Source organism: Pollachius pollachius, assembly GCF_949987615.1.
Source record: "Pollachius pollachius genome assembly, chromosome: 4".
NCBI lineage: Eukaryota > Metazoa > Chordata > Actinopteri > Gadiformes > Gadidae > Pollachius > Pollachius pollachius.
Genome location: NC_136937.1, coordinates 10,060,272 through 10,081,831, shown reverse-complemented (window position 1 = coordinate 10,081,831; position 21,560 = coordinate 10,060,272). Strand labels below are relative to the sequence as shown.

General features: G+C 44.6%; 1 long non-coding RNA gene across 1 annotated transcript; it reads right to left on the bottom strand.

Moving 5' to 3' along the window:
- Positions 1-14,884: 14,884 nt before the first annotated feature.
- On the bottom strand, positions 14,885-16,427 carry LOC307074100. The gene is made up of 3 exons (XR_013811762.1): positions 16,382-16,427; positions 15,809-16,207; positions 14,885-14,985 (listed from the first exon to the last, which is right to left on the bottom strand). It is a non-coding gene; the product is annotated as an uncharacterized lncRNA (long non-coding RNA).
- Positions 16,428-21,560: the final 5,133 nt, after the last annotated feature.

Sequence of the window (21,560 nt, the reverse complement as noted above, 5' to 3'; positions counted from 1 at the left end):
GGACTGCCGACATAGACATTCCTGCAACACCTGCAAAGGCAAACATCCAACCTGTCTTCACGATGAAAACTATGTAAAAAGGGAACGGTCCAAACCTTGGGAAACCATATCCCCAAGCAACACACATCGAACAGATCCTGCCACGACTGCGATGTCACATGCCGTCACGACTGGACAGTCTACCAACACGTCGATGATTGTGCCTGTTTGGGTGTCATCCAAGAATAACTCACAAACTGAAAAACTTGTCTACGCCCTGCTGGACACACAAAGTGACACCACATTCGTCGACGAGGAAGTGAGCAAAACTTTAAAGGTAGACTCCTGTCCAGTAAGACTGAAGTTAACAACTATGATAGGATGTGACACCATTGTGAAAAGCCAACGAGTTTCGGGGCTTCGTATACGAGGTTACGAGTCCCCCATCCACATCGACCTTCCTCCTGCCTAGACGAAAAGCTGTATTCCAGTGAACCGCACCCACATTCCTACAAGCGAAACGGCCAGACAATGGAATCATCTCTCCACAATCGTAGACAAGATTCCACCGCTGCAGGATTGTGAGGTTGGTCTTTTAATAGGATACAACTGTGCAAGGGCAATGGCACCAAGAGATGTAATATCAGGAGGAAATGAAGAGCCTTACGCAGTTTGTACCGATCTAGGATGAAGTATAGTTGGATGCTCTTCGCCATGCCTTGACGCTCCAAGTGTGGCAAGACGGTGTTTCCGGATAGCTGTCAAGGAGCTCCCTCCAGTCACCCCTGCAGATGCTATTCGTGTTCTGGAATCCGATTTTAAGGATGCCAAGGAGGATGGGAAAACGGTGTCCCAGGAAGACATCCTGTTCCTGGACAAACTGAAAACTGGCATCAGGAAAAATAGCCAAGGTCACTACGAAATGCCCTTACCCTTTAAGGAGAGACCCAACTTACCTGACAACAGACAGCTTGCCGTCGTTCGTCTCAACCATCTCAAGAGGAAGCTGTCGAGGGATGAAAGGTACAAGGAACAGTACATCAAGTTCGTGGAGGATGTCATAGAAAAGGGTGACGCAGAGGAAGTCCATGATGGTGGGAAGGAAGGAGAAAAATGGTACGTACCTCATCATGGCGTCTACCACGCCAAGAAGCCAGACAAGCTGCGCGTGGTATTCGACTGCTCCGCCAAATACAAGGGAACCAGTCTAAATGATCATCTGCTCACCGGACCCGACTTGATGAACAATCTCAATGGTGTTCTCCTTCGCTTCCGACTACACTCCACGGCGTTGATGTGCGACGTAGAAAGGATGTTTCACCAATTTCACGTGAGCAAGATGGACCAGGACTATCTGCGCTTCCTTTGGTGGAGGAAAGGAGATCTCAGCGCGCAGCCTCAGGAGTACCGTATGAAGGTGCATATCTTCGGCGCTGCCTCATCGCCTGGTTGCGCGAACTATGGCTTGAAGTATTTAGCTACAGAGAACAGAGACCTATACCCTCTAGGTTCACAGTTCATTATGAGAGACTTTTATGTCGATGACGGGGTCGCAAGTATGGACAGTACGGAAAAGGCTATTCAGCTCGCTCAAGAAGCCAGAGAACTTTGTGCCCTAGGTGGTCTTAGGCTCCACAAATTTGTGTCCAACGACAGAGCTGTCTTAGAGAGCATACCGTCATCTGAACGTGCATCAGACATTAAAGATCTCAACCTTACCTTTGATGATCTACCTGCAGAAAGAGCATTAGGTATCCAATGGCATGTCGAGTCAGACTGCTTAAAGTTCAACGTCAACCTCAAGGACCAACCTGCAACACGAAGAGGTATACTGTCTATGGTTGCCTCCTTGTACGACCCCTTAGGGTTTGTCGCCCCATTCTTGCTAATCGGAAAAGGAGTGCTGCAGGAAATGTGCAGACAGGGAACGGGTTGGGATGATCCCCTGACTGAAGAACTTCGTCCACGGTGGGAGAGATGGAAAAATGACCTTACCAACATGGAGAAGATAGACATCCCCCGGAGTTACGCACCTGCAAACTTTGGAAGGGTTACGAGACAAGAGATACACCACTTCTCCGATGCAAGCATGATTGGCTACGGGCAGTGTTCATACCTGAGACTCAGAAATGAAGAAGGAGACATCCACTGTGCCCTAATCATGGCAAAGTCTCGTGTTGCTCCTACGAAGGTCACCACAATCCCGAGATTAGAGCTAACAGCTGCAGTCATCTCAGTGAAGACCAGCAATGTGTTAAAAGAAGAACTTGGATACGCTGATGCCAAGGAGTACTTCTGGACTGATTCTAAAGTCGTTATAGGGTATATTAACAACGAGGCTCGACGTTTCCACACGTTCGTGGCCAACCGCATCCAGAAGATACACCTCAGCACGTCTCAACAGCAATGGAGATATGTCCCCACTGACCAAAATCCGGCGGATCACGCCTCCAGAGGCCTAACCATCAGTGAGCTGATATCATCAGACTGGTTCCAAGGACCTGCGTTTTTATGGGAAAGGGAAATCGGCCTCTCAGAGGAGGTGATCTCGGAACTGCCACTTGGAGACCCAGAAGTGAAAGGCGCTCAGACACTGAGCACAGAAACTACAGAGCAAGACTCCCTGGCAGATCGGCTGTCAGGGTTCTCATCTTGGTCCCGGGCTGTTAGAGCAGTGGCGCGTATCCTTCGACGAATCAACAAAGACAAATCCAATGGTCTCTCTACAGTGGAGGAACGAGAGGACGCGGAGCGCCTCATAATCAAAGATTTACAGAGACAGACATATCCAGAGGAATTGAAGTTTCTTAAGAAAGGCTCTCGGCTGCCACTCCACAACGAGATGCATCACCTCGACGCCTTTCTGGACAATGATGGTGTGATCAAGGTGGGAGGTAGACTCGGTGACTCAAATCTCCCTCACGCAGCCAAACATCCTGCGATCATTCCGAAGGAACATCACGTCACGAAGATGATCATCGTCCACTGTCATGAAAAGGCTAAACATCAAGGTAAAGGAATGACCATCAACGAAATCAGGTCAAAGGGCTACTGGATATCGGGGATTGGTCGAGCCGTGGCATCTCATCTTCGCCAATGTGTGATGTGTAGAAAGCTCAGGAGACACACAGAAGAGCAAAGAATGGCCGATCTCCCACCAGAGCGTTTGGATCCATCTCCACCATTTACATAACGTGGAATGGACTGCTTTGGACCCTTTTACACCAAAAAAGGACGGCGTGTGTGCAAAAGATATGGCCTTCTCTTCACCTGCTTCTCCTCCAGAGCCATTCATATCGAAATGCTGGAGGACATGTCAACAGATTCCTTCATAAATGGACTGCGCTGCTTCATTGCCATACGTGGTGCAGTGCGCCAGATAAAATCTGACCAAGGAAGCAACTTCCTAGGAGCTAAAAATGAACTGAAGGAAGCTCTTAAGGAAGTTGATATTGACAAACTGGCAATCTCTCTCTGAGAATCAGTGCGACTTCATCATGAATGCACCAGGTTCAAGCCACGTCGGCGGAGTGTGGGAGCGTCAAATTAGGACGGTCAGGAGTGTCCTCAACTCGACCGTCTCTCTCTCTCCTGGAAATCTGGACGATGCGTCCCTCCGAGCATTCTTCTATGAAGCAATGACAATAGTTAATAGTCGACCTCTCACTGTTGAAAACCTCAATGATCCCAACAGTCTTGAGCCGCTTACCCCTAACCAACTTCTTACCATGAAGTCTACCCCAGCTCTTCCTCCCCCCGGCAAGTTCATCAGAGAAGATATGTATGCGAGAAAGAGGTGGCGCCATGTACAGTACTTAGCGGAGCAGTTCTGGAGCCGTTGGCGTAAAGAGTATTTATCCAACATCGCCATCCGGCAACGCTGGCACACCCCGAAGAGAAACCTACAAAAAGGGGATGTAGTGATGATGAAAAATGATGATCTGCCTAGAAATGAATGGAGGTTGGGTAGAGTTTCAGAAACTACAGTGGATAGGGATGGACTGGTTAGGAGGGTGAAAATCTGTCTAGGTGATAGAAAACTAGGCAAGAAAGGTGAACGTCTCACCAAGCACTCAGTGCTTGAACGGCCTGTTCAGAAACTGGTCTTGTTACTAGATAGTGCCTAGTTAGTTACAAACTAGCACATGCCTTGCATCTATTAAGATGTGTTTTCATTTGTTTTGAAGTACTTGACACTTCTTCCTTACCAGGTCTATGGTCTATGGTTATTTTGAGTTAAAAAAACATTTGTGTTTGCCCATGGTTGATTTGACTATATTTGAAACACTAATGATTTGGTGGGAGTGTAAATGACCCATATAATTTTGTTTTATCATATTTTATATTATTGAGATTGGTTTATAGTGCCTTGGATATCACATTTGTTCATTCAAATTTGTATGGTGCCCTAAATACGTTTCTGATTAATATTCATAGCGAATTGTACTTGCACCTTGTTGTGTGACCTTTATTTTGATAGGCCACAGAGACGTTTACCTGCCGTCTCTCGGTGCGCGACTCAGACGGAAAGGAAGGTTTAAGAGGTGAACACGTTTGTTCATGCTTAGAACTGTTCACAAAACATATGAAGCATTGTTCATCCTTTTAATAGCACCTAGCTGGAAGGCGAACAGGTATGTGTGTTGATAAACTGTGGAATTAAGTTCTGTTACGTTTTGTTTTTGATATATGTGTAAGAGTATGCATTTTTGGAGTTAGCTAATGCTAGCTAGTGCTATTCACCTCGTGGTGGTAGCTAGCTGTGGGGAAAGCATGGTCATATTACGAGTGCATGATTGTGCCTTTTTATTTGCTTTCAGCTCTTACGGTGTATCTGTGGTGTGGATGTGTGAAAATAAATGGTTGATACCGCACCATGGGCCATCAGTCATCTTTATGGAGTGCATCGCTAATTAAAGTCTGAATAAAGTCCAGCTGGGAATGCTACAGCCAGCATTTCCCTGTGATTGACTCAGTGTGTGGGCTCGCAGTCAGGAGCAACCTCTCTTACCCTTGCAGTGAAACCGGACAGCTGTCCAGTCATGGCTGCAGCCCTATCAGTGCAAACGCCAATACAGAAAGACCAGACTCATTTTCCTGACACATAACCATCCAAAGCCCGGAATAATTCTGCAGCTGTGGTGTTCGTTGGAAGTGACAGCACACACAACAAATCCTCCTGCACATCGTCCTCAAAACTGTACCATACAAAAACAAGCAGAATTGCCCTGTTTTCCACATCAGTGGACTCATCAACCTGGATCGCATACCACGGTGAACCATTCACCCTCGACAACAACTGTGCTTAAATATCCTCCGCTATATCATCAATTCGCCTATGGACGGTGCTGGTTGAAAGAGGAACCGAGCCTATCTTTTTTTGCTGCAGCCTCCCCAAGGAGTCCATTGCACAAATCTTTTGCAGCAGGCAGAATTAGCTCTTCCCCAATAGTAAAGGGCTTCTTACACTTAGCAATGCGACTAGCCACTAAGTATGAGGCTTTTAGCGCAGCCACGTTCACAGATGTGGTTGTTTTAAGCACTATTTTTTGTGATTCTTGCTCACGTTTTTTACGCTCGAAGAAGTCAAGGGGTTTGTCTTTAAGTGTAGGATGCTTGGATTCTAAATGTTGAATAAGCTTTGACGGTTTCATAGCTTCATTCGACAACGTATCGCCACATACCACACATAACGGACTTGGTGCATGTGACTCAGCGGTCTCTATAAACCCATATTTTAGGTACGACTCGTCATACTTTCGATTGAAAGACCCTTTCTTTTTCTTTGCGGTTTCTTGCTCATTATCGTCAGTGGGTCTTTTTCCCCCGCTACCCCTTCCAAAGAAACTTTCTAAACACGTCTGTTTTGAGTTGCTCATTTTCGCAGTTTAGCTATCACATGTTATATGCAATCTAACAACTGCATATAGACTTATGGCATGTAAAAGAGTGACAGTATTGCGAAGTAAATTGAGTTTATTAAGTATGCATGCATTTTGCATGCATGCATTATTATTTATTATTATTGTTATTATTATTATTTTACTCAAGTCGTAGCCTACGAACCTACGGCCTGGTTGGAATGTCTAACCGGGCCAAGTACCGGGCCACGGCCCGGCGGTTGGGGACCGCTGCTGTAGCTGAAACCTCTGGTCTCATGTTGTAGTCAGAGCAACATGATCTTGATTGAGAAGTTTTAATAAATTGTCCAACGGGTATGTTTTCCTTCTTAGGGTTTTATTCACTCATTTATGAACATACAGTATATATTCATATATATTGCGATTGAGATATAATCGATCCCATAGTTATTTCTTAGGAGAGTATTAGTCGTACATTGATGGACTTAATAGGAGGCAAATGACCTGAAAATAAATATGATTAACTCTATCTGTATGTCTGTAATGTACCTCTAAAAGAACAACCCATTATTTTTACTGACTCTTATTAAGAAGGAGAGCATTAAAAAAAAACCTTCAATTTAATACTCTTTGGATTTTATTTCTTTCACAAATAAAAGAACAAGACTGGTTATTCTAGGTATACAATGAAATACAAATGCATGTTTACATTTTTTTGGTCAAGTATACTGTGCATTGATTGCATTAATACTGTGCACTAAATAAGGTCTTATCAAAATGATAAGAACCACAAGGTAATTTCAATGTATAAAAAGATGTGTGCGTACATGCGTGTGCGTTTGTTAGTGTGACTTTGTGTTTTTATGCGAGTGTGACGTGAGTGTGAGAATCGGCTGTATGTGTTGTGGTGGGAGGAACCATAACCAATACGCTGTGGAAATCGTGATTTGATGAAAGAAGCGATTTCTCACGTTGACAACGCAACGGCGTGTCATTTATTGTTGCTCACAAAACCGGAATAAACAAAACGCGCCGTTGTCATCACAACCAAAACAGGTCCGCTTCCTTAAAGAGACAGCGTCCCTTATATTGGAACACAATAACATGTCGTGCAGAACGCACGACTGATGATAAGCATAACAAGGATAATAAGGGAATATATATCAAGGGAAATAAATGTAACACACAGTATGGGGAATTGTTTCCATAATGTCCACTACATACGTCCCCAAAGAATTCACCATAACAAAAACAATCCAAAGTCAGCGAGGAGGAGGGCGAACAATTCGGCCACAACGACTCCTCTGCACTTGGGCGTGGGTCGAGGCCCCTGCGCACGGCGGCGGCGCCTCTGAGGCATTGGGGCGGGAGGGAGAATGGCGGTGTGAGGAAAACCTAGGCTCCACCCTCAGGGACTTGGGCCGCACCGGAGGGCGCCCACGCTTTGGAGGCTGGGCAAGCCCAACAGGCTTGTCCACATCCAGATGAGCTGGCTTAAGGCGGTCCACAGAAATGCGCTCTGCCCTACCGCCAATGTCCACCACAAAGTGCTTTACCCCCGTCTCCAAAACACGGAACGGGCCGTCGTAAGGAGGCTGCAGCGGCCCCCGGTGTGCGTCATGACGGATGAAGACGTACTCCGCTGACGAAAGACGTGGGGGCGTGTAGGATTGTGGGAGGCTGTGGCGTGAAGTAGGCACAGGCGCGAAAAGCCTAGCCCTATCCTGAAGCACTGTCCGCTGATGGGCTGAGGACCAGGGAATTGTAGAGTCAGGAACGAAATCCCCTGGAACCCGCAATGGCTGGCCATACACCAGCTCCGCTGATGAGGACTGTAGGTCCTCCTTAGGGGCAGTCCTCAGGCCCAGCATGACCCAAGGGAGCCTGTCAACCCAGCCACTGTCCTTGAGGCTGGCTCGAAGAGAGGCCTTCATAGCATGATGAAAACGCTCGCAAAGTCCGTTAGCCTGGGGGTGATATGCAGTGGTGCGGTGAAGTTTCACACCCAGGCTGTCCGCAATGGCGTTCCAGAGCTCAGAGGTAAACTGTGAGCCCCGGTCCGAAGACAAGTCAGATGGGGTGCCAAACCGGGCAACCCAGGTACCGATGAACGCCCGCGCCATCTCAGCAGTCGTCCCTGATGTCAATGGGACAGCCTCCGGCCATCGAGTGGTCCTATCCACCATGGTGAGGAGGTAAGTGAAACCCAGGGAGGAAGGAAAAGGACCCACGAGATCCACGTTGACGTGGTCGAATCTTCACTCCGGCACCGGGAAATGCGCCAGCGGAGCCTTGGTGTGGCGGTGAATTTTTGATCGCTGACACTCCACACAAGAGTCTGCCCAGTCACGCACATCCTTCTTGAGGCCATGCCAGACAAACTTGGCCGCCACCAACCTCTGAGATGGTTTCCTACCCGGGTGGGAAAGGCTGTGCACAGCGTCAAAAACACGTCGTCTCCATGCCGAGGGAACGACGGGCCGTGGCTGTCCAGTGGAGACGTCACAAAGCAGCATGGTGCCGCCATTGCCAAAAGCGATGTCCGACAACTGCAGTCCAGTGGCAGCAGTCTTGAGTGCCTGTACATCCAGGTCCGTGGCCTGATCGGCTGCCATGTGGGCGTAGTCAAGCCCCAGGTGGACGGCCCCCACAACGGTGCGAGAGAGGCAGTCTGCGACAAGGTTGGCTTTGCCTGCAACGTGTTGAACGTCTGTGGTGAACTCTGAGATGTAAGAGAGTTGTCGCTGTTGGCGGGCAGACCACGGCTCAGACACCTTAGCCATGGCGAACGTTAGGGGTTTGTGGTCGACAAAAGCTGTAAACCGTCGACCCTCTAGCAGTGAACGGAAATGTCGGATGGCAAGGTGAAGTGCAAGCAGCTCCCGGTCAAACGTGCTGTACTTGCGTTAAGGCGGGCGTAGCTGGCGGCTAAAGAAAGCAAGCGGTTGCCAGGCACCCTCCACCCACTGCTCGTGCACACCGCCCACTGCATAGTCCGAAGCGTCTGTTGTGATGGCAATGGGCGCATCAGGTGATGGGTGTGCCAGCATCGTCGCTTTGGCCAACGCGGCCTTTGCATCCATGAACGCTTTGTCTCTCTCCGAGGACCAATCCACCAGATGTTTTGGTATTTTCCCCCTCAAGGCCTCATGCAGGGGGCACATGATTGCAGCAGCTCTGGGAATGAAGCGGTGGTAAAAGTTCACCATTCCCAGGAACTCCTGCAGGGACCTCACTGTGACGGGCCGTGGGAAGTTCGAGATCGCGTCAACCTTAGATGGGAGTGGCACGGCCCCGCCCTTGGTGACTCGATGTCCCAGGAAGTCGATGGTGGTCAACCCAAACTGGCACTTAGCTGGGTTGATGATAAGTCCGTGCTGGCTGAGACGCTCGAAGAGGATCCGCAGGTGGGCCAGGTGTTCGGTTTTGGAGGTACTGGCCACGAGGATGTCGTCCAGGTACACAAACAGGAAAGGCAGATCACGTAGTACAGAGTCCATGAGGCGCTGGAAGGACTGGGCGGCGTTTTTCAGGCCGAAAGGCATCCTCAAGAACTCAAACAGTCCAAAAGGGGTGATCACTGCTGTTTTGGGCACATCGAGCTGTTGGACAGGAACCTGGTGGTATCCACGGACGAGGTCCACCTTCGAAAAAAGAACTTTGCCAGCCAGGTGTGCTGAAAAATCCTGGATATGAGGCACTGGATAGCGATCTGGCGTTGTAGCGTCGTTAAGCCTGCGGTAATCGCCGCAGGGGCACCACCCGCCGGCGGGCTTTGGAACCATGTGGAGAGGCGAAGCCCACGGGCTGCTGGAGCGGCGGATGATGCCAAGGCGTTCCATGCTGTCAAACTCAGCCCTGGCAATGGCCAGCTTGGCTGGGTCTAGTCGTCGTGCCCGGGCGTAGACAGGCGGGCCATTGGTGGCGATGTGGTGCTCCACTCCATGCTTGGCCGTAGATGAAGAAAAGGTGGGCTGTGTGAGCACTGGAAACTCTGCGAGCAGGCGATGAAACTCGTCGGCCTGCGAGAGCACGCTAGACAGTCTGATGGAGTCCAAACCACTGAGAGCGCAGGTGTATGAAGAAAACGTGGTGGCGTCAATCAAACGACGGTTTTTGACATCCACCAGCAGCCCATAAGCGCATAGAAAGTCCGCACCCAGGAGGGGGACAGCCACTTTGGCTGTGATAAAGTCCCAGCTAAACCGCTGACCGCCAAAACATAGTGCAACGTGTCGAGTGCCATAAGTGCATATGGGGCTACCATTAGCAGCCTCCAGGGGGGGGCCAAATCCATCCGCCAGGATGTCCAGTGGTAATGCAGGCAGAATGCTCCTCTGTGCGCCGGTGTCACACAGGAAACGGCGCCCGGAGATGGTGTCCTGGATGAACAGCAGCCTGCCAGTGCGGCCGACACTCAAAACCACTACTGAGCGCCGGCCCTGGCGTTTCCCGTCCCCCTGAAGCTGCAAGGTGGTAGGCATTTCTTGGCCCTGGAGCCGAATTTAGCGTGGTAAAAACACAGGCTTGTGTCAGAACGCTGCCGGTGCGAAACTGTAGCCACTGCAGTGAGCGCTGAGCCACCAGGGAGCGGGGCGGCGGTGTGATGGACTTGGGCCGAGTTGGTTGCAATTGCGTACGCAGGATGGAGCGCAGCAGCAGTCATGCCAGGGTGTTGAACAGCCAGAAAAAACCTGTCAGCCTCCTCTGCCAGCGCGCGGCAATCAGTGATGGCAGTGTTGGCCAAAGCAGCCCGTACCTGAGACGGGAGTTGACGCAGGAAGAGCTGGACGAAGAGGAAATCAGGCCTGTGATCTCCAAGCAGATCCAACATCCTGTCCATAAGTTCAGACGGTTTGCTGTCGCCCAAGCCTTGCAGAGAAAATAGCCGGCTAGCCCTCTCAGCATCAGAAAGTTCAAAAGTCTTCAGCAGGTGAGCCTTGAGTGCTGTATACTTATTCTCTGCAGGGGGATGTTTCAGGAGACTAACCACTCTTGTTGCTGTTGAACTGCCGAGGGCCGACACTACATAGTAGTATTTGGTGGTGTCCGCGGTAATTTCACGCAACGCGAACTGTGCCTCAGTCTGCGCGAACCAAGCAGAAGCCGACGACTCCCAGAACTCCGGGAGTTTCAATGAAACAGCATTCGTCGACATAGTTGTTCGGTGTGTCACTGGAATGCGTCCAGCAGACAAACGTCGGGGTCACCAGTGTGGAAATCGTAATTTGATGAAAGAAGCGATTTCTCACGTTGACAACGCAACGGCGTGTCATTTATTGTTGCTCACAAAACCGGAATAAACAAAACGCGCCGTTGGCATCACAACCAAAACAGGTCCGCTTCCTTAAAGAGACAGCGTCCCTTATATTGGAACACAATAACATGTCGTGCAGAACGCACGACTGATGATAAGCATAACAAGGATAATAAGGGAATATATATCAAGGGAAATAAATGTAACACACAGTATGGGGAATTGTTTCCATAATGTCCACTACAACGCCTATTAAACCCCACTCGTACTGCGGGCGAAGAAGCTGTGAGATCCTTTGTGTTGTGGAGTTTCCAACACAGCATAAAACACACGGATGTAGTTTTCCTCCTGCGTGTGAGAGACAGACACAACGTGACATTTGGACAGTACAACTACTGAGCACACTTCTTAATAGAACAGGGTGTTAGCATCATTTAATGTAAGAGGTGTACTATCAGATACCTTGTTACGTCCCCCGCTAGGGAAAGGGGTGGCAACATAAAACCAGATGTCTTTGGTTAACTTAAAGTTGTTTATTTAACCCGGATCTTGGGGTAATCAATTAAACACAAACATAGGAGGCAAAACTACAAAAGGAAAAGGGCCATTGGGTGCTGTCCAAATCAAAGAAATTAATATAACCAAAGAAAAGCTCCCCAAAACACACGAGTGGAACAGCACCCCTGCGCCAAGTGTTTCTAAACAAAGGTATAACTGCGTGTCGGTTTTCGATAACTTCTAACAAACCTACCCTGGCCAAGTTCCCAGGTAGCTAACAAGAGCCTCAACCAAGTACAAAATAAGCATTTGAAGACCTGAATTGCGAGCTGCAAATCCGAGACAAGCTGCCCAGAATGTTGAGCTCGCCCGTCTTTTGTCTTCCTCGGATCCTCAGCTTTCCGGTGCAGCAACCAACCACGTCCGGGGAAAGGCACATCAAAATTAACATAAGGGTAAACAAATCACATGCGGGGAAAAACACATGATTATTTGCATGGCCTTTGACAAACGGAGGATTTTAACCATGAGGGCGTGGGGTCGGTCCGCAACCGTAACATACCTCATGGTGCGGTGTTAAAGGTCTGGTTTCCTGAGTAACTAAAGTTACTTAGGAATGACGGTGCACTGGATAGACAGCATTACTTTAAAACTTGAGAAGGCTGCTCTTGTCTGCAAGAGGGTGAGAGGAAGACACACTTACGATGTCATAGCTTGAGCAATAGATCAGGTTCATTCATCCATTGGACCACATAAAGTAACAGTATGTGTCCCCGCCGCATAAGTGAATTTCTGTTTTAATTGTATGGGATACAGTGACCTTTTTTATTTTTCATTGACCACTTGATTTTTGTTCTCATGTTTCCCAAATGCTACTGATTGACCTCATCCTAGCCTACTTTGTCCTGTTGTTTGTGGATTTTACACTGAGGCATTTCTTTGTGCAGACAGGGATATAAGTCTTTCATATTGTTTTATATACTATTTTGGATAGATTTATACAATAAACACTAAGTGATGAAAGGGCTATGATGTTTGTCCATGTATCTACGGTAAATTAAGAAACTGGAAAGTAAAGTAATAAGTAGTGAAGTTACTTTTGCAGTAACTAGTAAAGTAATCTCATTTCAATTTACAGAAGTAACTAGTAATAAGTAACTAATTACTTTTTTTGAGTAACTAACTACCCCAACACTGACTGCGACGATGTCATGTCCCTGTGCCTCAGTATATCTTCATCTGGTAGTGAACACGGTTAGTGTTCTGGTAGCATTTTACAAGAAGGAAACATTAAATAACTATTAATAACCATAAGTGAATGCAGTTATACAAATAATTATATTGCATTAGCATAGTAGTTGAAAACTTGTTTTTGCAGGGAATTTCCCTAATATCATTACAATGTAAATTCTTATTCACGGAAATCTTTTAGATAACGCTACTATTACTACTATCTATACTACTACTATCTACTATTTCTTTCATCCAACAAAGCCATAAATCTCCTCTCCAGCTCTCTACATTGACAAACGCTTTCGCCCTAAAACTCAGGGCAAAAGTGCCCGTCAATGAACGTCCACCAAAACAGGCTGCAATGTGATCATTTAGGGCCTAAATGATCACATTGCAGCCTGTTTTGCGGTTGACCTTCTTGCTCAATAATGGATCAACATAATTTATTTATTTTTTTAATATAGCTAGAACCACTCTTAGAACCCTAGTGATTGCAATATTTGTTGAAAAATACAGGTTGAATAAATCCCATTGTTTCCTTTAACACTATATTTAGAGATAAATAATGCAGAAATTATGACCTCAGTTAACATGAACACCATTAGTAAAAATGAACACAGTTAGTAAATGATTACTAGATTAGTTAACTGTTAAATAACTTTTAGTTAATTCATATTACTGCAATAGCTAATGTAAATTGATGGTTAATTAATGGAGCCTTATTGTAAAATGTTACCTTTATTTTTGTTGTAATGAAGTGTTCTTAAAGGTATTAAAGGTATTAAAGGGGCCGCCAACATCCTACTTGAAAGACAAGGAGCAGAGACTGCCAAGCAAACATTGAAACTATACGCAGAATAGCTTTAGCCATTTCAAGATCATAACCTGATACACACATAGGCCTTTGTACATTACCCTTCACTCAACCCTACTACATAGTAAACAAAGAACAGCAAACGATTTCTAATAATGTAGCAAATAAACATAGCCAAAACACATTATTGGATTTAGACTATTGACAAACAATATGCAAAAAGTATATGGTATTTAAAACATATGTCAAAACAAGCTTTACTTTATCACATGTTTGCACTTTCTTGAGACTGATAGAGCTATACTATATAATATATATATAACTATATATAACTAAACTATATATTCTTCATCCTCTTCACAGCATAAAGATGAGGTCATATTGAGGAAGTATTTGTACTAAAAGACTCGGTCGTGGTCACATCCTCTTAGTATTGATGCCTGAGTAGGTGCTGAACTCTGAGGGTTGGACTCTCTTCTTTTTAGGTCTCTGAGAACGTAGAGGGATATCCAGTGTAGCGTAACACAGGCCATCTTCATCCTGAGAGAGACATATAACCATTGATACCACTTAGACATCATTACCCTACTTTACTCTCTGCTACACCATTACATCATCAACATACTGTACACTCTACTATAAACTTACGTCATCAACATAATGTACACTTTAATAAACCATAACATCATCAACACACATCATAGTATTACATCGTCAACATAATGGTTGGTTTCCCATGTCAAATCAAACTATTGAACACTGCTAAAGTGTGTCGCTTGTTAGACCCTTATGAGGCGACTCTCCAGGAAGAAGCTACTTCCTGTAGAGCACTTCTCTTCCTGCGTCTAATAACATCTGACTTTCGCTGAACATTGGGTCCATTGATGTTCATTCAGCCTTCAGTAAACATCTTTGTACAGGAGTCCACCATAACCTGTAAATGTACTCCATACTGTACTCTACCATTACATCACAATATGAACTATACGTTACCTGGTTCCTGATTGATGTTACATCTCTACTGCTGGGTGATGTCTGAGCAACATGGAGGTCTTCATCTTAAAGAAACACAAAGAGTCATTATAAGGCCACAAAACCAGCAAAGGGAGACAGTGGCTGCTTCTACAGAAGACAATATGTAGCGACGGTGTTCTCAAGATACAGAAGATGCCAGTTAACAGAGATATATACGGTACCTTTCCTTCTGCAGCGGAGGTAGACGACCAAGGATGAGAGGAGGGAGAGGAGAAGAGCAGAGGATGGACACAGGGTGACCAGCAGCATCCAGCACTGTCCACAGTCTGGAGCAGCAGGGTCTCCAGCACTGACATCTAAAGGGATATCTAAGGAAATATAATGTTTAAATTCAGTGGTGCTAGTTCTTACCTTTTTACAATCTTGGTTCATAGAAGTTAAGTTTGTTCGACCATTGTCCAGGATATAACTCCTGAATGCTCCTGCCCACTCGGTGACCATTAAAGTTGGGAAGGACTTTGGCAGTACACACTATACGACTGGTCTTGACAATCAGTGGTGGTCTACGCTATCGGGTCATTTGTTTCCTCCCATTGTCTGTTCCCACCGTCATCGCCGATTTCAGTCTCAGTCCCCTCTACAGGACGCAGTCAGGCCCATAATACTAAACTGGTTTGAAAAAGACTTTGCCCTCCTAACCCTAAGGGGGCAGCACATTTACGTGTCTCTAGACCCCGCACACTAAACAACCATCAGAGCCGACCTCAGCCCTGGTCGCCCCCCCCTCTCCCCGTCGGTGAACTCATTATCGTGGGTGAGTCGCCTCGTGGGAAAGGGCCTAAAGCTTTGGCTGAAGGATGCTGGGTGATTTATTTTGATGTTTTCATGAATTAATAAATTTAAATATTGGATATAATAGAGGAACATTTAATTAATTAAACAGTTAATCACTCAATACGCTCTCTAGCCTCTACAATTGTGCTGAACTTTATCTTTAAGTGCAGGTTGATCGTAGGGATTGTAAATGTAATTATAACGGTAGAGTTTGTAGTGGCACAAATGTCTCTAATCAGCACAACCTGCCCATCTTTAAAAAGTGCTTGACTTGGAACACATTTGCATATTATCCTGACGTATGATAATAATTTGAATTCATATTAATAAATTTGACCACAAAAAAAGTCAACTTACTTATCAAAATCCTTGTGATTATTTTACCATATGTGTAGATATGTTCTGTCTTGTTTCCTTTTTTCCGATCCAGTTTTTCAGTTCCACAGTAGTAGAGACCAAGTTGAGAACCAGTAATGTTCTTAATCAGTAAGTTGTATGAGTTTGACGATTCGTTCCACATCATATTTAAATGGAAGAAATTTCTTCCACTCTTGCCATAATCAAAAATACCATGATGATTGGCCTTCCAATTCAGAGATAGTGTTGGCTGATTTTCATGAGAACAGTTCCTGTACCAAACAAGATTTATATTAGGTGTGAGTTTACAGTCACAGTATAGAGTAACGTTTTCTCCTGGTCTCACGGTCAGCTCCACTACTGGGTTAGAGAGTACGACCTGACAGGACACAACAGCACCTGAACAAAAAATATTTTCAATTAGTATTAAGATCAAATGTGCAGCAACATGGAGCAACATATGATGATACATAAATGTGATTTTAAAACACTAAATACCAATCAATCATTACACAGAACATCATATACAACTCATGTATTATTGAAATAGAAATTTTAACGTAAATATTTTACCCAAGATGACGGGAAGAAAGACATACGTCCAGCTCATCATGATGATCTGTGGAGGAGTAAAGACATTTGATACTTTCATCACACCCATTTGACTGAAGGCGGAAGGATTAAAAATGACTTGTGATTGGTTGGCCTTGTGGAAAATGTTGCGGTTATTTCTATCTGCGTATCCGGCGAGGTGATATGACCTGAGTTTCATTACATATCCATATTAGATTAAACTAAATTTGTATTGTCATGGATGCATACACACAATTTCAGTTGGCATCAAACAAGATAAACAACATCAAACGTTTTCGGAATACCTTTTGCTTTAATAAATTATTCTTATATTTTATATTACAATACAAATACAAATAAAAATATGTCAGAAAACATGTAAACATTTTTGTTTGGTAATTATTCAACTATAGTTTTTCTAGCGTTAAGTTTTCTTCATCACCAATGATACAGAAATCTTGTTTAAGTATTAATTGAATATAATATAACAATATAATATTAATAGCATTTGGCGGCATCAGAGGGAATCAAACCTAGTTTTGGCAAGGTGAATACCTGGGATAAATAAGTGGCTCATGAAATGGCTGACACACTGCAGTAAACCATGGATCCTAAGTGTCATACATTCTTAAAATAAATTCAGGCTTTTGTGAATTCACTGGAACCCTTTGTCCATGGTTAGTTTTATCTCATTTTCATCTCTCCAATGTAGTTCAACTGAGTGTGGATATGAACTAAATTTCTGTTCTAAGTCATCTGTCTGTGTGCATACACTTCACTTTTTGTTCATACGTGTGTGTGTATATGTGTGTGTGTGTGTGTGTGTGTGTGTGTGTGTGCGTGTGTGCGTGTGTTTGTGTGTGTGTGTGTGTGTGTGTGTGCGTGTGTGTGTGTGTGTGTGTGTGTGTGTGTGTGTGTGTGTGTGTGTGTGTGTATTTTCTGATGGTGGTATAGCTTCAGCTTGTTTATAGGAAGCACTGCTGGTTGGACGGCATGCAGACACCACAACTGTTTCCGCTGGCTGACATTGATGGTAGAGTTTCATTTTGGGTTTTCTGGGTAAACGCCCCTAGAAGCATGCAACAACAAACAACGCAAGCTCTGATAGTCTCTTATGCTTCAACTGTCAAGTGCTTTTCAATAACAACTTGTGACCAGCATGCTCCTCAACTGGGCTCGCAGAGTGACAAAATACCAGTGAAAAAGACTCAGCGCAGTTACTGATGTCCCTTTTTTGTAGATGATCACCAGTCGCCTTAAACCTACCCAGTTCCCAGCCCCACAACTTAGTCGTTAATGTTCAACATTAATGCTGTCTCTAGTTTATTAAGTTTTGAAACTAGCTTTGCAGCTTCCCGTTTGGTTTGTGTTTTTCTCATCACAGTCAGATGCTATTTTGCCCAAAGTATCTCTTATTGCCCTGTAATTGTCGTTAGTAGCTTTTGTGGAGTCGGCCCTACAACTCCATCTAGTGCTGAACAGGATTTTAGAACCTGGCGAATGAAATTGGCGCTGTTATGAATATTGTGTTCCAGCAGAGGGTTGAGGAGCTGGTAAATATATAGAGACTATAGACGTTTTAAAAAAGAGTCAACCTCCTCACAGCAATTATCAATGCTTTAGACACCTCCAAGATTTAACGAATGTGCCGCACAGATTAATGGATTTAATAGGATAAATATAACCTGAAAACATGTCTATATAATTCTGTGTCACGCTTTTCTTATGCTGATTCAAATAAAAGTATGAAAGAGATCATTTAAAACAAACTGCCATACAAGACTCTTGGACTTTATTTATTCATACATTTTATCAAAAATATATAATATACAATTGACTTTTGGGTATAAAACGATATACAAATGCACATTTCAATGTTTTTGGTGTAACAAACTGAACATTCATACATGTTGTATAGATTTCAAGGTATCAAAATAACAAGAACCACAAGCAATTTCAATACATACAAACATGTGTGTTTGTGTGTGCAACATGTGTGTTGTTGTTGGTGAGTCTATGTGCGTGCGTTGGGCTGTGTGTGTTGTGGTGGGAGGAACCCTTACCAATCCGCCTCTCAAAGCCCACTCGTACTGCGGGCGGAGAAGTGCTGAGATCCTTTGTGTTGTGGAGTTTTCAACACAGCATAAAACAGGAAGAGGAAGTAGAGAAACAAAGAGAGGAGGGCAGAGGAGGGACAGAGGGTGACCAGCAGCATCAAGCACTGTCCACAGTCTGGAGCAGCTGAGTCTCCAGCAACGGTATCTATAGGCTTACCTGAGCGATATATCTCTTTATATTAATAATACACATATATACATACATACATACATACATACATACATACATACATACATACATACATACATACATACATACATACATACATACATACATACATACATACATACATACATACATACATACATACATACATATATATATATATTAGAGGTGGGCATAGATTATTATTTTTAATCTAGATTAATCTAGAAATTAATCTAGATTAATCTAGATTAAAATGGCTCATTTGAATTCTGCCGAAGGCATTCATAATATGTGTGCTACCTAAATAATGACCAAAAGTAAGTCTTTTAGAAAGGGTCTCTCAAGCCAGGTGGCGCATTAGACCAGGGGCTCATCTCCTGTTTCCAAAATGCATCACAAACTGCTTGAAAAAAGCTGTTCTACTATGATAATTGGTGATGAAAATAAATAATGTTCAATAAGATGCACTTGTGTTTATGGACTGTTTATTCAGTTGAACATGAATTTTGAACTTTAGGCCTACATGACAGGCCATGATGAACTTAAGAACATGAGAATCTATTTCTTCTTCTTCCACCAGTCACTCAGGCAGACCAGCTTGTTCACAGTTTCTGGTGACAATTTAGATCTCTTCTTCTGCACAATATGGCCTGCTAAAGAAAAAAGTCTCTCGCATGGGACAGTTGTGGCAGGAGTCCCCAAGTATTTACGGGCAATGTGGGCAATCTTACCATAGACAGCATTGTGCTCCGACCACCACTTCAGTGGACACTGATCTAAGCTGGCACTGGGCTCTACCTTGTACCTCTCCACAGTATTGTCTTCTGGTGTCTCCTGATCTGATTCTGAGTCTGATCCCATGACTAGCAGGGCTGTTTTCTTCTTGGGTGGCTCAGGGTTCTCCTCCCCGAGTGGCTGCAGAGCAGGTTCTTCTCCCTTCACCAACTCCCTTAGCTTTGCCCACACTGGCTCCCTCTCTGCTCTGGGCAAGCACTTGAGGTCCTTAAATCGTGGATCTAAAGCAGTCGCCACCTTTGATGAACAAAAAATGAACCAAAAAATAATAATTATTGATTGACGAAAATTTCACTTTCCAAATCCAACCTCCATATTTCTTCATGACTCATTAATCTATCTATACATCGACCGATCTACTGGCTTAACAGTTTCTAATGATCAAACAATGCAGTTATCTTCTGGTCAGTCTGACATACCTTAAGCCATTCCAGGTTTATTTTCTCCCTCCGCTGGTTGAGGTCCGTGGTGAAGGCAGCCTTGAATCGCACAATATAGGCAGGATCATCATCTGAGATCTTCATCGCATGCTGGAGGTGGCACAGGGCAGGTAGAACCATAGAGCACGATACATACTTATCCCCACCAAGGAGCTCAGTGATGTACCTACACAGACAGACAGACAGACAGACACAGAGCAATAATTAATTAATGACTAATTCATTTAACTCAGATTACACATTTTTAAAGTTCTTAATCACAATACATTTAACTTGTATGCCAATTCATGAACACGCTATATTTGTAGACCATACCTGCATGGCTCCAGCTGTTTCTCTAGCTTTGCCAACTTCTCATTTTCAGCATTTGTTGGGAGGGCCAGATTGTGCTTCTGCTGAGACAGCGTTGTGTGCAGTGCGTCTCTGTTGCGCCTCACACGCTTGATCATCTCAAGGGTGGAATTCCACCGTGTTGGAACATCTTGCACGAGTTGCTCCTGATCTTGTCCAAGGGAGGCTTGCTGGGCATTCAGCTCGTCTGAGTTGGCCGGACTGTGTTTGAAATGTCCGACCACTTTACGGCACTTGGCCAGTGCACCATCAAAACCACCTTCCCGAAGTGACATTACAATAGCTCTCTGTACAACATGCGCAACACAGGGCACATGCTCGAATGACAGTATCCTCCCTGCTGCCACCATATTAGGAGCGCTGTCTGTTCCAATAGTGCTGATTTTGTCAGTTATCCCCCACTGATTAGCGACGTCGAGAAACTGCCTGGCACACGCTTCGGCAAAGTGACGCTCCTCTGTTTTCATCACACCTAACGGACAGACAAAGTAGATCAGAATAAGTTCACTAGTAGTAGTAAACAACTAGCAATCATCAAGAAGCAAACATAATGTTGTGGTGGTAATTCATGGTGTTGTGGTAATTAATAAGTAATTAAATTAAATAATGTAATTTAAAATTCAGTGTTGGGCAGTAGCTTCACTACTTGTAGCTAAGCTAGTTACTAACTACAAATCTCAGTAGCTTGGTGGTAGCTTCACTATTTCTTGAATCAAGTAACTTTTCAGTCTTTTCACTTCTGGCGTTATAATTGATTTACCTCGGGTGTACTGTGGAGTGGGCAAGACTGTTTTATTAGCAGGCTAGCATTGCCCGTTGACTTGCGCTAGCCTAGCATGAGCGAACTCTGCAACTAGAAGGACTGAATGAAATGTGTTGAAAATTGTCTCCAATGACAAAGAACACCAAGGCTAACTTGGGAATCAGGCCCTATGTCCAAAATTCCGAACTACCCCTTTAACTTCTTGAAGTAGCTTGGCCACTATTTCTGGGGTATTTTTGTGGCTAAACACAGCGCAGCCATTAGTATAGAGAATATCCCTGCAACATACTTGAACTTGTAGGCCTATCTTTGGAATTTTGAGACTTCTTATTAATCACAGATTCAATCCAAATTTGAACACACATTTCCTTGAAATTTGGTTCAACTTAAACATGTATGTTGAAATTGAATGAACTACTTTTGCTGTGTAACTTAGCTTGTTCGCCTACATTTGCCTGGGTGGTAGCTTTTGTGTAGTGAAGCTTTATTTATGGTAGAGTAACTGATAGCTAAGCTTGCCCAACACTGTTAAAATTACATAACGTAGCCTACCTAGAGCGAAGGA